Raw genomic sequence first — 15,929 nt, forward strand, 5'->3', positions numbered from 1 at the left:
TACTTACTTTGCAACTTGGGTCCTATTTCTCCATTTGCTCACTGAGCACCCTTGAGCCCTCTCAGCTCAACAGCTCTGGAATCCAGCTTTCCCAGAATACTTGTAAAATTCCAGTTTCAAAAATTTTTCAAGTCAGGATGACCCTGGTTGAAATTTTTTTTTTTTTTTTTTTTGACATAAACATCTTTTTATCCCTTTCCTGTATTGCATAACAGGTAGAGTGTCTGATTGCATTATGAAACGCCTGGGCTGGGCCGCTTGCATTTTGCTGCAAACGTGTCTGAGTGTGGAGGGAGAATGTCCAAAAAGCTGAGATCAGAAATCAGCAGGTCTTGTTTTAACAAGCCAGTTGAATTCATTACAGGGTTTTTGCTGAGTGTGCAAGCAGCAACAAAGAAGAAAAACTTCAGTGCTCAAGTGGTGTAACTGCTCCTAGCTCTTCCCCGGTGGTTCATGTCTGACAGGTCAGGATGATTTAACCTGCTAGACTGAAATCTGCAGAAACAAATGGGACACCTTTGGCTCTCTTCATGAATGTCTAACAACAATTTTTCCCACCTTCTTCTGGACAAAAACCAAATCACTGCATCTGGGGCAGGGTACCTCTTAAAGATCAGGATTTTGTGTATGTGGCCTCAATTCTATCATTTTGTTAGAGTTTTAACTAACTCCATAATTAATATCTAAGGTCCTGATGGTGCTGCCATTAGAGCTGTTAGACTCACTTGACTGCTGGACTAGTGATGCTTACTAATGATTAGAGGACCTCTCCATTCCCTCCTGATGCCATTGCAGATAATGAGAAGCCTACTATTACCTCTTACTGTAAATATTTATACAACTTCCAGCTCTGCAGCAAGCCCAAGAGTAATGAAAGTAGATTCTGTTTCCGTCTTCTAAATGCCTTTACGCTTATCATTTAAGCAAAACTTTTGGTTTCTGCTTTCATGTTTGTCTGCTTTTTATATTCAGACACCATCCCAGGGACCCTACAGTCTCCTGAGACAGAGCAGCAAAGGAGAGCAACCTTCTAAGTTTTTAATTAGTTGGATTTTCTTCCAGTTGCTAACATCTCCTGTCATATCTGCATGTGTTTTGTATCCTATCATAGAAGTACAGACTATATGGCTGGAAAGGACCTTGAGAGGTCATTGTCCCTGAAGGGACACCTCATTTCTGCTGGGTATCTGCATAACCTGTTATTGACAACCTGCAAGTAGATATTTCCCAATCTCTCCAAGATTTTTTCTTCTAATGAGAATTAATCTTTCTTGCTGCAGTTTAAGTCTATTATTTCTTGTTCTGTGTCCACTGAACGTTTATTCCTTTACTTTTTGCAGCAGCTGCCTGAGCATTTCAGGTAATACTAAGTATGCCCTCAGTTTTCTCCTCTCTAACAACCTCCCTTCTTCACAGCTCAAGTCTTCCAGGTGCCTGATCCTTCCTCTTGCCTTTTTCTGAATTCCCACTGACAAACACCATAAGGTGGGCTTCTCTAACTTTCTTCTTCTTCATTGCTGTCGATGCATAGCACACTATTCAGTAACAACCAGCAAAAAAAGGCTTCAATATGTCTCTGTGGCTGGTCCTTTTTGCATAAACCAGTTTAAAATATACTTTTATTCTGGGATGTGTAAAACCACTTTATGAGGATGGTCACAGTCTTTGGCTTTGTTTTCTTAGTCATCCTTCTGGCAGAAATACAACATTTGTGCATAAGGAGCTCCAAAAGTCTTCCATGTACAGACCTGCAAGCCGGAGGTAGGGCATATAATGACCCATTTATGTGTAGAAGGAGAAGCATGCTCTTTGTGAGGAGATTGAGCAGGATTTGGAGAGACGGATTTCCAAATGGGGCATTAATGGTCCTAACCAGAGAAATTTTGTCCTAACCGGAGAGATTTGGGGGATGCTGTGTGCAGGCACACAAGGCACTGCTTTGAAGCTGTATGAATAGAGTGCTGGATGCTCAGTCTAACCTCAGCTGGTTAGAAATGCTCAAACACTACCTGGAACATTTTCTCTATGACCAGAACATTTTCTTTTGTCACCAGAAAGCAAAGCAGAGGCTTCTGCTGGCTCCATGCCTGTGCTCCTGCCACACACGATGCACTTGGAGATGACTGAGGCAGATTGAACCATTGACTAAATCAGTCACCTGAGAGAAATGCTAAGAGCATCCCCAGGATCTGTATCACGGTGTCTCTTCCCTGTAAGCACCTGCTTTTTGCCTGTATTCCTCTGCCTATACTGACAGCTTTTACTGCTGAGAACTCAGCAGATATGTTCATCTTTTCCAGTGCGCCTTATCTGCTGCCCAGACACAGGGCTAACATCCTTATGCTGTGGAGGTTTTAGATGCTGTTTTCACTAAATAAACTTTTATGAAGTGCAAAGCTGGAAGTGACATAATAGATTTGGATATAGCGCTGTTATCAAGATCAAGAGGCTATTATGCACACATGGTGTGAAGCAATCTTTACAGTCAGAGGTGTCTGAATCATAGAAAACTATGGCTGGAAAGGGCTTCCACAGATCAGCCATTCTATCTCCCACCCAAACACTGGATAAACTCTACCTACAACTTCCCTGGCAGATATTTGTCTTATATCTTGTTAAAAGTCTCCCATGATGAAGCATTTCACAGATTTCCTCAGGCAATTTATTCCAGTGCTTGACTATACTCACTCATTTTCCTAATGTATAATTTGGAACTAATGTGTAACTTACCTTTAGACAAGAAAGCAGTATGATCAGAGAAAGGTATTATTTCTGTCTATCTCTAGTACAACTGCAATAAAAGAGTAACACAAATATCTTGAAAGAGCTAACCCAGAGAGACCTGTGTAGATACATACGTGGATCTGAGCATGGCAGCAGCGAACTTGTCAGGGAGCTATGTAAATTTCGTGGCTGGAAGTGCTGAGGTCTGACACTTTTCTTAAGTTGCCCCTCTCTGGGCCATAGGTGTCTTTTAGTCAGTGCTATGAAGCGATGCTTCCCTCCACGCAGGTTTCACAGCTCTGAGCCTTCACCTGGAGCCTCTCCTCTGGCAGCAGAGGCAGAACTAACTCCCTTTCTGCAACATAGATTGGCAGGAGGATCAAACTCTCTTTATAAATCACTGAGTTGTGGAGCACTCATGCAAGACAGGGAAAATTGGGTTCAATGTCCTCTTTTGCCTAATGAGTCTAGGCCCATAACTTGCACTAAGGTGCCTTGCCCACAGATTGCTTGCAGTTTTCTGCTGTTGCAGTGCCCTGCTTGATGTGAAAAAAGTTTCACTGCACTGGAAAGCAAGACTGTGATTTTTAGCCTTGCAGTTAGATACTTGCATTGAAGCTTGGAACAGTGCGTTTGGGCCTGGCCATAGGGATTGCATCAATATTTTATGCAATATTTGTTTCGTGTAAAATGCATACACAAACTTTGGCTGAAAGAGCAGACATCACCCTCCACCCCCAACTGCTTTTCTCAGGAATCGTGCTTATTTTCCATGACTCACTGAACATTTCACTTTTCCATGCAGTGGAACAAGTTCAGCAGGTGAAGCAGAGCCTACCCTGCCCTCGGTTACACACCCTTTGGAAGGTGAGCAATGGTGGTTTGAATCCTTTCCCACAAAGAGAAGAATGAACCCTGTAGCCCACTTCTTGGGGGCTGCTGCAGAGCATTCAACGTTTTCCATTCAGCTGCATTTTGAAGGAAAGCAGCAGCTTCCACTGGACTTCATGTGGATCCAAATTTGGGAGCTCAGAGTGACCTTGCCTGCCCACAAAGCAGGCAGGGGAGTGTCTGGGGGGATTTAGATAAGTGAGGGCAGGGGCTGAGCTGTGCATTGCCATCCCAACGGGCCCAGAAATGGAGCTGCTGCTACAAGTGGGAGGTCATGCCAGAAACCCCCTTCCCTTCATGGTGAAGTACGAACAAAGATCTTGAGGGGCCCAGCTGGAAACAGTTAGATTAAAATCTAAATTGCCTTCCCAAGAACTCATAAGAAAACTACAGATCTGAAAAGTTCCCATGTCCTGGTGCAGTCAGCTAGCTCCCAAATGAAACTTAGTCCTATTACACCAATAATGTGTTAAGGGATGTTGACTGCTTTTAAAATTGTTATCCTGCATCTTAGACAACAGGGCACCAATTAATTAGCATAACCTTCCTGCTACTATTCATCAAAGAATTTTTATCTAATTATAGTAGTTTACTACAAACTTTTCCCCGGGGAGTTTCAGACTGTGGTATTGCTAGGTGTGCTGAATAAGTTAAGGATGCACATTTCTAATTCAGCCATTCGTGAGTATTTTAGTGCCTAATTCCAGAGTTTCTTATCTCTTTTGTTTTAATTTCAGATGTGGTTAAGTTAATTCTGGAAAATTAATTAACAACCAGTAGAGAGAATCTGAGATTGAAAGCAGCTTGCATGAAAGTGGCCAAAAGAAAGAGAATTCACAATTAAAAGGTGAAGAAAAGGGGAGACTAAGAAAACAAAACAGTATACCTCAAGAAGGTAGATTTTACTAAATTCAGGTAGTGCATCACTAAAATTTCACGGGAATCCAAAGAGAGGGAAGGCCAAGCTAAGGAGAATGGCTGTTACTCAGAAAGGAACAGTATGAAGGACAGATACAGATAAATTCAGACAGGACACGGGCAGCTTGCCTCTTTGTCAGTTCATCACTGTCCTCAAATGCAAGAGGAAATTAAAAAGGAAAGGAGGTCATATTAGTAGCTATAGGAAAAGAAGAACAAGCATGAGCAATTATGGACAGGGTCTGAAAGACCAAGGCATAAAAAAAGATGCAACTTGTAAAAAGATGGCAAATAAATAACAAGAAATTTTGCTATAAATGGCCTTAGTAAGGGAAAAGCCAGGGAAGAGAAAGGCCTGTGCTTCACTTGCTAAACAGCTCAATGTGGAGAAGGCCAAAACATTCAGTTCTTTCTTTTGCTCAGCTTTTCCTAAAAAGTTCAATGATGAGCAAATCTATAATAATACCAGCCGAAAAAAGTATAAGATTTCAGCCTGGAATAGGGGAAGGATGGGGTAGGGAGATCTTGGAAGGTAAAATTCTTAGATGTTTGGTGTTTCAGCATGGCTGATAAATTGCCCGGTATGATATTTAAAGAGAGGCTGAAGCAACCTCAGTGAAGAACATATGGGAGGGGAACAACAGTTCAGGAAAAACACCTGCCCTTAGGAGAGAGGAAGAGAACTGGAGAGGAAATAGGGAATAACAGGCCTTACCAACAGCAGCTGAAAAACTAATTGTGAGTGTCTGGATGATGAAAAAAATTCTGGTACTTGCCAACACAGATGTCAAGAGCAATTATGTCAATTCAATTGTATTTTCTCCTTCAGAAGGGTAATTGGTCTTATGGTTAGATGCCCTCTGTCCTGACTTTAATGGGGGCTTTTGACACTCACTTTGGATGCTCTTATAAAGGTGTTAAGGAGACCCAGGTAGGATGAAATTAGTACAAAATTACATGGAAAAATGTATTTCTCCATGATTTGTTGTAAAAATGGAAGGCCTGGGATTTCTATAAGACCCTGACTTAGGTTCAACTCTGTTGAGTTTTCTACTCAGTATAAGAATAGTTTCTGTTTTACACGCTCACACAGGACTGAACAAGAAGTGACAAGCTTACATTTTAGTAAGATTCGTTTTAGATATTAGTAAAACCATTCCTAACCATAAGTGGCACAAAGAGAAGGTGACAACTGCAGAGTGTCCATCACTGGAGGTCTGTAATAACAGCTTAAACAAGCATCTGTCAGGGATGGAAAATTGTAGTTGAGCCTGACTCTTCTCTCCCTCCCTTTTTGCAGTGATTAAAGGCATTCAAAGAAAAAAATTTGACTGCAAATGCAATGAATCCCCTCATTTTTCCTGACTTTAAAAAGAGAAGAACCCTGCCATTGGTTTGTGGAGTCAGGCACTTACATAGCTTTGAGAATTAAAGCCTTTATCACATCAAATGCTAGTGATGTTTGTGAAGATCACTATTTATATGTATCTTTTATCTTTGCTTCTAACAAACAGCTGTAATCATAATTAAATTCCAACATTGCTGCTGTGGTTCATGTTAAAGCTTCTTGCTTTGCAGTGGCATAGCTGGGACACTGATCAGTCTCTGGAGCTGTTAAGCAGAGGATGAACATTCATGGTAGAGAAATATAAAAAAAATATGTTTGTTGTGGGAGGCTAAGTGCTAAATGGAAATGCAGGTATTTATCAAGAGAAGCAGTAGCAACAAGGAGAAAATCATTCCAAAGAGTGAACGTGACAAAAGAGAGCTTCAGCAAACACAATTATTAAGAAATGTCAGTGTTGCCTCTGGAGGCTCAGCATGTGCACTGCTGGCTGCAGGGGTGAGGGGCTCTGCTCCAGCAAAACCCTGAAGTCTTTGCCTGTCCTGATGTAAACAGCCAAAACGGTGGCCTGCTTGGAAGGGTGAAAATTACTGAGCAAAAGAAAATGTTCTGCTGAATAATACTGACAGAGAAAGGCCTGCCAGCCTGGAACTGTGAGCCAGGGCACTCATCCTGGGAAACAGAAACACCCTTGAGAAGTGCAACTGGCATCTTTGGAGTACAGCTGGGTACCTAGAAACCAGAGACATCCTAAGATACTATCAATAAGCCCCAAAACAAGAAACTGTGACAGCAACTTATCATCTGAAAAAAGTGGAAACGGTCTGGGAAAATAAAATGGTTCTAAAAGAACAGAAAACAGCATCATCTGTTGGCTGTTACAGGTGAAAAATCAAAATTAAGAGCATCTATGGCTGCTCAAGGTGGCAACGTCCTACACCCTCTTATGCCTCTATGATCTAAGAGGAACTTAATTTTTATCCAGCATGAAGCATCTCTCTCTGAGAACTTCCCATGCTGCACATACTTTTCCTTTGCTAAACAGGCTGAATCCTGTTCAGACATTCTACGAGCACTTGGATGCTCACCAGGGATACCTGGCTGACTCCAGGCTTGGTGAAACAGATCATCTCCGAAGTGAGACTCTGTCTATTTATCATATTGGCCTCCCTTTGGGCCCAGTTTTGGGAGTTTGTCCTCCCACCTCTGTGATGGTTGGGTCCCCCTCTGGGATCAGTTTGTCCTCTCCTTTGGGATGGTTTGGCCCCTTCTGAAATCTGTCTAATTTACTCGATACCTGCCAGTATTATATACCTGTATAATTAATCTATCATAAGTATATCTGCTGCTACATTGTTGATAAGTTGCTTCACTAATAATGTTTGTAGTAACCTGTAGTAGCATATACCTACTTGGTTGTTACTATACAATTGGTTGATGCTATTATTAACTGCTGCCATACTAATGATTGATACTATACTATTGATTGCTGATCATCATTTGTAATAGCTTGATATATGCATGTATTCACTTTTTTAATCATAGGTGTACTTGCTGTTGGTGATTTTTGTGGTATTTGTGTTAATTTGTAATAAGGTAGAGAAATTTAGGGGATAAAAGCCTCTGTGTCCTTGTGTATTACAGAGTCCTACAAACCACGGTCACAACGTCTACCCACCCGCGAGCCGGGTAGACCTTTAGGTCTTGACATATTCCCAGGCATGTGTTTAGATTCCCTAAGTGTGCTCCATGATGCTGCTGGGAATACACGTGAACCTAAAGGTAAGCACGTGACAAAATGTTTTGTTTGATGTACATGAAGCTGTAAAAATCAATAGCATCCCACCAACAGACAGGATCGGGTGGGAGGTTCAAGGAAGGGAAAATGCACCTGCATTAATCAAATGGCTTGTCATCCACTAAAGATGTTTGAGAATAGACTGTTCTCTTCATTCAGGTCTGTGGTGTTGCAGGGTCGGGCTGCTGAGCACTCAGCTACTCAGAAAGCCAGCTGCAGCTGAAGAAGCAGCCAGGGATCGGAACACTTGTACCCCCAGAAGCTGGGGGAAAAGGGACTGTTCACCAGTGCCGCCTGCTGCTCTCCAACACGGTGTTGGTTTGTCACTGCTAAATGTAGAGGGTCAGTAATGTAAAGCATTTAGGTGGTGTTGAGCAGAAAATATTTGGCAACAGGCCTCCTAGCCTAGCCATGAAAAAAGCAAATTGGTGCGTACAAGTTAAATTAGTATTTACCAAGTTAAAGTTTAAAGATTTGAACTTCATCGTACGTGAATTTATACATGAATTTTAGCTTTCCAAACCAGTTTTGTTTTGATATATCTGGACATCAGCTACGTAATAAATATGTATAATATAGATGTATATGGATTTTGGCAGAGTAACAACATTTTCTCATGCTCCTACCAGGAGTCATTTCTGTGGCTCATGAATATATGACTGGCAGTTCCAGCATGAAATCAATGGAGTTACACATAGAACTACCTTGCCCTTCTAGGTTTCCTGCCCTACTTTCAGTTCACCTAATTAGCTCAAATTGCATCAACTACAATCTTGTTTAGTAAGACAAAGTACCTGCTGTATGTCTCTTCAGGCCCGCCTATGTACCTGCTGTGAATGTGTCTGCTCTAAAAAGCCAGTGAACTAAGAGCTGAAATGAAACCAAACCAAGAATACTCTGTTTCATGAAGCTTCAGTTTACCCAAACATCTTCCCTCTAGTGGAAAACTATTGCAAAGTGTCCTCTTGTCCTGGTTTCAGCTGGGACAGAGTTAATCGAGTAATGGAGAATGGAGACTAACAGTAGACTATTGTGGCCCAAATGAAGTCATGCCTCTGCTGCCAAAGGGATTAAGAAAAATGCATTAGACATATCAGTTGTGGTGTACCACTTGGCTGCCTTTGACTCCAGTTCGTATTGAAATTCTAGTATGTCCGGCATGGCAGCACTCAACAGCGGTGTTTAGCAACAACTAAAACATCAGTGTGTTATCAACATTATCCTCACACTAAATCCAAAACACACTGTGCCAGCTGCTAACAAGAAAATTAACTCTATCCCAGCCAAAACCAGGACACCTCTCCATCATTAGTTTGCAAGGTCTCTGCCACCATAAGACAGCCCTCCCTTACATACCCTTTTCAAAAATAAATGCATCCTGTCTTTAATGGTATTTCAGTCTGAGTTCATTAAGTTCATATTGTCTCTGAAGTCATTAACAGAAGACATTACAACAGGCAGGGCGGGAGTGGTTTTACAGTTACTGTACTGCATTTGGAAATGCTAGGGACAAATTTTCACAGACTGTAATGGCAGAGTCACACATCTGAGACACTGCCTCTGCATGTCATCTTGCATATCTTGGAAGATATGACGCAAGTGGCGGCGGGGGAAAGGCTTCAAATAAAATAAATCTTTAATGAGTGTGCTCAGGTAAAGATGAATACAGCAGAAAATTTGATATGTGGTTGATACAATAAAATTTCCTCTCCAAGGCAACTTAGGCTGCAAGACAGACTATTCTTAATCTGCCCACAGTATTATCTAGTCTTTGAGTCTTGCCTCCAAAATCCAAATAATATTATTAATGTATTTGCAAATCTCACTTCTTTTATTTTATTTGGTGCTTATGTTGTCTCAAGAGCTCTAATCTGATTTGGGAAATTTTTATTGTAACTGATTCCACCTTTAGAAAATCATTAGTGTCCTTATAGCTTAAAACAATAACTGAGTCTTTCCTGCTTTCTTATCTTCTGTTCCATCTTCTATGCAGATGGTGCCTTTTCTTGTGAAGGTTAAGTCAATATAATAGTTTTAAATATTTGTGGAAAACTGACCAATGACTTTTTTTCCCGCCTGTTATGTTAAAATAAAATTATTCTTTTAGTAGGTGCAAACGTCTCTTTTTCCAGAGAGTACTCTCTAAAGCTTTGTTCTGGGTCACAACAGAACAACAGGGCTCTGCATAGGTACAGACCCTTCTGAAGCAGAGCCACATTTGGAGTCGGAAGTAACTGATTTTAGTGTTCATTTCATTTTCCAAGTATTCACTCAGGCTTGTTACCATAGAATATAAGCTAAATAAGAGATATCTGAGAGATTTTTATACGGATAGTCTTAAATGCACATGCGCATGCTCAAGCAGTTGAACCATCTCACTGTAATCTAGGAGTACATTCTTCAGTTAAATATGTACAAATGTCTGCCAGATCAGACTGTAGATCTGATCCTGTGCTGCTGACGTGAATGCTAAATCTCTCATTAAGTCGGGATTATTCCAGAAATGGTTTCATTCTAATTCTCAGTGAACAGGTAACCACAGGAGAATGGACAAATGGGAGGAAAAAACCCTCAACCATCTCCACACAACTGCCAAGGTTATACTGAACCCTCTATAACAAGTCTGTGCCTTGCACTACTTGCATGCCAGGGACTGGGAAAAGTCAGCTTTTGTACTGTATGTTTGTTCTGTATATCGTATTTCATTTTCCCTGTAAGTGGAAGAAGTCTGTTGTGGCTCCCCAGTTTTCAGGAACAGTATAATTACTGAACTTTCCCGTATCACCCGTTTTCTAGGAGCGAAGATGACAGCGTGACACCAAGGAGCTACTGACTGCATGCGGTTGGGCCATGTCCCGTTCAAACCCGGGGATCGGAGCCTCCCTGCTGGTACCAGACGCACCGCAGTGAGGGCCGTGGACGGACAGAGAAGGTGCTGAAGCATCTGCAGCATGGTGAAACGTAGGTGTGTAAGTCTCCACATTCATTACCCCACAGATCTAGTTCCCACTGGAGGCACCTAATCTCTCTTAATACTGCATTATTTGTCTTAGTTGCCCAGAGGGTGCAACTCTGCAAATGCCTAGAATGGCCTAGTACTGCCAATCCTGAACATCTTGGAAATTTGGCAAATATTTTACCTATCTGAGACCAAAAATCATACTGAGTCTCTGTCCAGAAGTTCTCCCAGAATACTTCATCTGAAGTTCTGGAGGCACCAGGACCAGACTCTACAGAAAACACAGTTGTGGCCACCACCTTCTTTTGACATTTAAAGACCAGGATGTACTTTTATGGTCTTCTTTTTGCACTTCTTGAAGTTGTGTCACTCTGAAGGGGAAGAGAGGAGGGTATCCTAGCCTAAAGAAATCAGCACTCCAATGAAGAGCACACTTACCTGAGAGAGGGAAAGAGGCTGTGATTTCTCTCTCTGCTTCCCATTGTTTGTACATTTTGTCTGTAATTCTTTAATTTAAAATGCATAGCAGTTCTTGGACCAGGAACTGGAACCAAAGAGTCTCCATTTCATGTCCAGGTGTGCAGTCTACCCAGCAAACTACACCCCTATAGTCTTTCTTGCTTGCTCTCTAGTCCAATGAACCTCAAATTCTTCTTTGGTAGTTAGGAGATTCTCCAAGAATGGAGGTCTGAGCCTCCTCAAGCAGAGAAGGGACTAAATGTGGACCCCTGTGACCTGTGAGCATGCTCTGCCTCCTGTACAAGGTAGGTGCCTTTGTCTCTGGCCATGTGAAAGAAACATTTTCTGCTCCAGTACCACAGTAAGAACAGGAGAACCACAAAAAAACCTCCCACCCTGTACACGCCTACCTATCAGCCACTTTCAGCTCAAGAACTTACTGAGACAGATGTGTTTTATGTTTAACAACTCTCAGTGAATTTCATTTTACTGGCAACTTCAGTCTCCACTACATCCTTTTTTGAGGTCTGGTTTTAAATTTCTGCTAGGAATAGGATTCGAGACACATTGTCATTCTTCAGCTTTGCCTACTGATTAATTTTAAGAACTTACTTCCAGCTGAAGACCGCTCTGTTTTGAGGAACCCCTAGTTCTCCGTGTTTATCGCATGGGAAAACTAAGCAATCAGCTCTCTATTCTGGATTCCCAAGGAGACATAATCAACATGATTTCAGTTGAGGTGCACTGAAGATTGCAATGAAAACTTCAGGAAAAAGAAGAAATAAACACTAGTAACAGAGTCTGCCGAACTGGAGGAACTAACTTGAGCATAGAGTTGGGCTGGTGTTTTCTAGAATGTCAAGTATTAGGCTAAGTGGTTGGCAGGTACACAAGGGGCAGAAAGAAATAATTCTGGTAGAGTCTACTAGCTATTAATTTCCCATGATATTTAAATAAAAGATAGGAGAAATTAACCGAACAGGAGTGCGCACTAGTGGAAAATATTTTCTCTCTTAATTGATTCAGTTGACTGAATCGCAGTGTTTTTCAGTGTCAGATACACAAATGACTGTTGATGGGAATCATTATGTCTGGGTCTGCACTTCCTTTCAGTGGAAACTGCTATTAAGATCTAAGTGCCTACAGAAGTAAAGCTTTTAACCTCCCCCCGCTACGACAGTTTATCATTGTGCATTCCATTTCAACACAGTGAGACGAACAAGGTGCACAGATGAAGCGGGATACAATTTACTTTTACACAGCTAATACATTGCTAATTACAACTGAATAAATATTGAATCAGGAATTTCTAATAACATTAACCATTACTCTCTTTTAAATGTGTTTTGCTGGAGGACTGTTCAGAACTGTAATCACAACTTCAGGTATAATGAAGCAGAAATAAAGCAAGTTTTTACTATTTTTAGCTTCAGTTGTGAGGTGAAAATAAATATTTTTTAGCTGTTTGCCTACAAAAGGCCAATGCAAACATCCAGTAATGTGGAGGTTTCTGCCATTAATAATAAATAAAGTCATCCTGATGAACTCATAGACCCAAATTAACTTTTTTTATTATTCTGGAGAAGTTAAAGAAAATTGAAAATCTCTGCAGAGGCTTTCTGAATGGCTATATAGAAAAACTATACAGACGTCACCCTGCCTGTTCATCATGAGAGCTGGCAAAGAATGACCATTCTATGTTGTCTGAAAAGCAGTTTTGTTACCTGGTGTGCAATGAGCCAATAACCACACACTCAGGAAAGACATTATTTATTTCATATTTGTGCAAAGATGGGTGCTAAGTGGTAATTCCACAAAGCTAGCACACCCTGCAGTTAAACAAGCAAGCAATTTATACAGTTTTAGATTCACCCACTTAGTTTCCAAAGTCCTTCCCCAAAATCGTTATTGGTAGTCACTTATCTGCCACCATTTCTATTGGGCTAAGGTTTTCTCCGCTTCTAATTAAACAACCTGCTGCTGTTGGCCTTCTCTGGCCAGCCCCTCTCCTACCTTCCCCAAGACCACATGCCCCATGCACTCCCCAGGTCGACATGTCTTCTCAGCTGGGCCTGTCTTCCTGCAGCCATTTGTCCTCAGCCAAGGTCCCCACTGTGCTAACGTTGGGCACGTTTCTGGACGGTGTGCTCTAGCAGGGCATCTCCAGACATATTACAAGGAGGGCAGGAAAGTCTTTTCCCGAGAGCACTGTTGAGGCAACCCTTAACCAGCCACATTGACATAAATAGCGAACCTTTAGTCAGTAGTGCATTGGCACTTAATAGCTAGGCCGCTACCTTCCCAGGCAAGGACACAAACGCAGAGAAACTTTTTATAGGATGCAGCACACAGACCTGTGAAATAATAAGGGCATGAGTTACCTACCCAAGCTTGAACAGGTTCTGACAACTATAGTCTCAATACGCTATATGGTATAAGGACAATGCAGACACAGCTGGTAAAGAGTCTTTACATCATCACAACAAACTTGGAGGTAAAATACTGGGCTTGTGTTCTCTTTGAAAAATAAACCAGTTGCTTCTCAAATATCATAAAGAGCTGCTCATTTGTGTCTGGGTTTGTGGTACCAGGGCTGTTGTATCTGCATATGCACGCTCGCCCAGAAGATTATCTGGCAGGTTTTGAAAAAAGGCTTCTAAAAGCCACATCCTAATTTATGACAGCAAAAATCTAGGGAAATGACTACAGCCTTAAATGCAGTATGATCTGATCATTTGTACGGCTTTTATCTTATTTTAGAATTCACATTCATGTTTTTCTGATGGATACCACAATCTTCAATATACTTACATTGGAAAGGAGGGAATGTTAATGCTGCTGACTCAAGTCCTGTTTCAAATTTCTTTTCAAGTCACAAAAACACAGAGCCCAAGACTTCAAAATTTTGTGGTATCATTCTTTTGAATAATTCTCAGATACGCTCTTAGTTGCATCCAACAAGAATTACAGAGAGCAGAAGGAGGATGGGAGGGAGGAGTGGAAAAGGGAATCCGATCTGTAAAAAAGGAACCCTGGGCCTGCTGGTGTTTTCCTGGCTCCGGCTGCCATCTAGTGTTTTCTCAGGCACGGTGAGGTGTACGGCTTATTTTAAGTCTGCGTGAATCTTCTCCAAGACTGAACTCTGCCTGTGTACACAAGCAGGATAAATAGTACAGAACCACCTCTCCAAGGGACCGCAGACAAGCAAGATTTAACACAGCAAGTTGAGGACGAGCTCCTATGAAATTAGTTCTCAAGTATTTGAGGTAGCATCACTTCCTCTGAATTAACTGCTTTACATGGTTGTGGTCTTACGTGGTACTTATGTGTGGGCTCTACTGAGCTAAGGACAGACATAACAAAATATAAACCTTGGTCTTCCACTGCATAAAATGGGGGTAGGCTTTTGTTCTTCCCTACTGCTGTGGTACAGTAGCTGCTGTTGCATTTTGGGCTTCCTTTAAATGGATGTATGGAAAGCCTGATTCCTAACTAAAGCAATATTGGTGGAGGGAGAAGCCTCTCAGTGTAAAAATCATCGCTGCAGTTGTGCAAGCCAAGAGTAAGTATGACACACAATGTATAAACGCGAGCTAATGTAACAGTCATCAACATAGGCTATAAGCTTCTGGAACAGGATGCACACCATTATTTTTTAGCATCTATTATTTTTAGCATCTTACTAGCTTGAATTATGCTAGGAAATTATTTCTGCTCTACTGTGGGAGACCTAATCCATCCTCCTCAAGCAGGTAAGAGTTTGTAGCTCTTTAATACAGCAGCACAATGCGCCCTCAGATGAGCGCGGCCCTCCAGTTTGTTTGTTCCGGATGTTGCACACGGCTTTGAAGTGCATCAGATTTTGTTTGCCCTGTTGTTGCAGACAGCTGATAATGGGCACAGAGGACATTTCAGAAGTTCCTGCTGATCTTTGAGAAGCTGCGGATCTTTGTGTGAAGGTTGTACAAACCAGAGTGACGTGACAGGATACATTCACTGTCACTTTTGGTGCAGGACAAGCAGTAATCCAGAGATTGAATGGATTACGTTGTCCAGGAGATCTGGCTGACTCTGGCTCTGGCAGAGACTCTTGAGGTGTCACATCACTGACAGTATATCCTTCTGATGCCTGGAGTTTGTGCAAACAAAGGAAGCCGTGACAACTGCTGTAGATCCAAAAACAATGTGCTGTTGGAAAGTTGCCTGTCAGCACTTTAGCAACAGGATCAGACTTGTGAAGCAATTACTTCACTCACAGATAATGAATAGAACTGAATTAGCAGCTGGCTTTGAGAGGATGGGAAGAAGCTCAGGAAAAGAGATGTCCCTCATTTAAATTGCTTCATACTGAGGTCACAGGTTGTTGTTTTAGATCTAGTCAGAATGTCTAGTTCACACCTACGCATTAGACTATGCAGAATTAAAACCATAGCTTTGGGTCACAAATATTATGAGGGATAATCCATATTTCATTGACGGGTGGACAGGGCAGGGGGATTTCCTGCAGGCTGCTTAACAGGGCTGGACAAGGGCCTGAAACCTTTTGACTTTTTCTTTGGCAATATTTCATGCTGGGAAAAGCTCTGCAGGATTGAATCTACTGGAACACCCTGCTTTGAAGAAGCACAGCTTTGCAGGTCGTCATAGAAAACAATCACAAACTATCAGCAAATCAATAAATGAAGAGGGCTACTGAACAGGGATGATAGCCAGCATGGTAGACTAGGGCTACCTCCCCCTTTTCATACATATTAGTGTTCAAAATCATTATTACCTATTTTATAGTACTGATTGTTTTCATCTCAGACTAAAAATCAGTACCCTTCCTCTGAAGA

The sequence above is a fragment of the Haliaeetus albicilla genome, chromosome 3, assembly GCF_947461875.1.
Source record: "Haliaeetus albicilla chromosome 3, bHalAlb1.1, whole genome shotgun sequence".
Lineage (NCBI taxonomy): Eukaryota > Metazoa > Chordata > Aves > Accipitriformes > Accipitridae > Haliaeetus > Haliaeetus albicilla.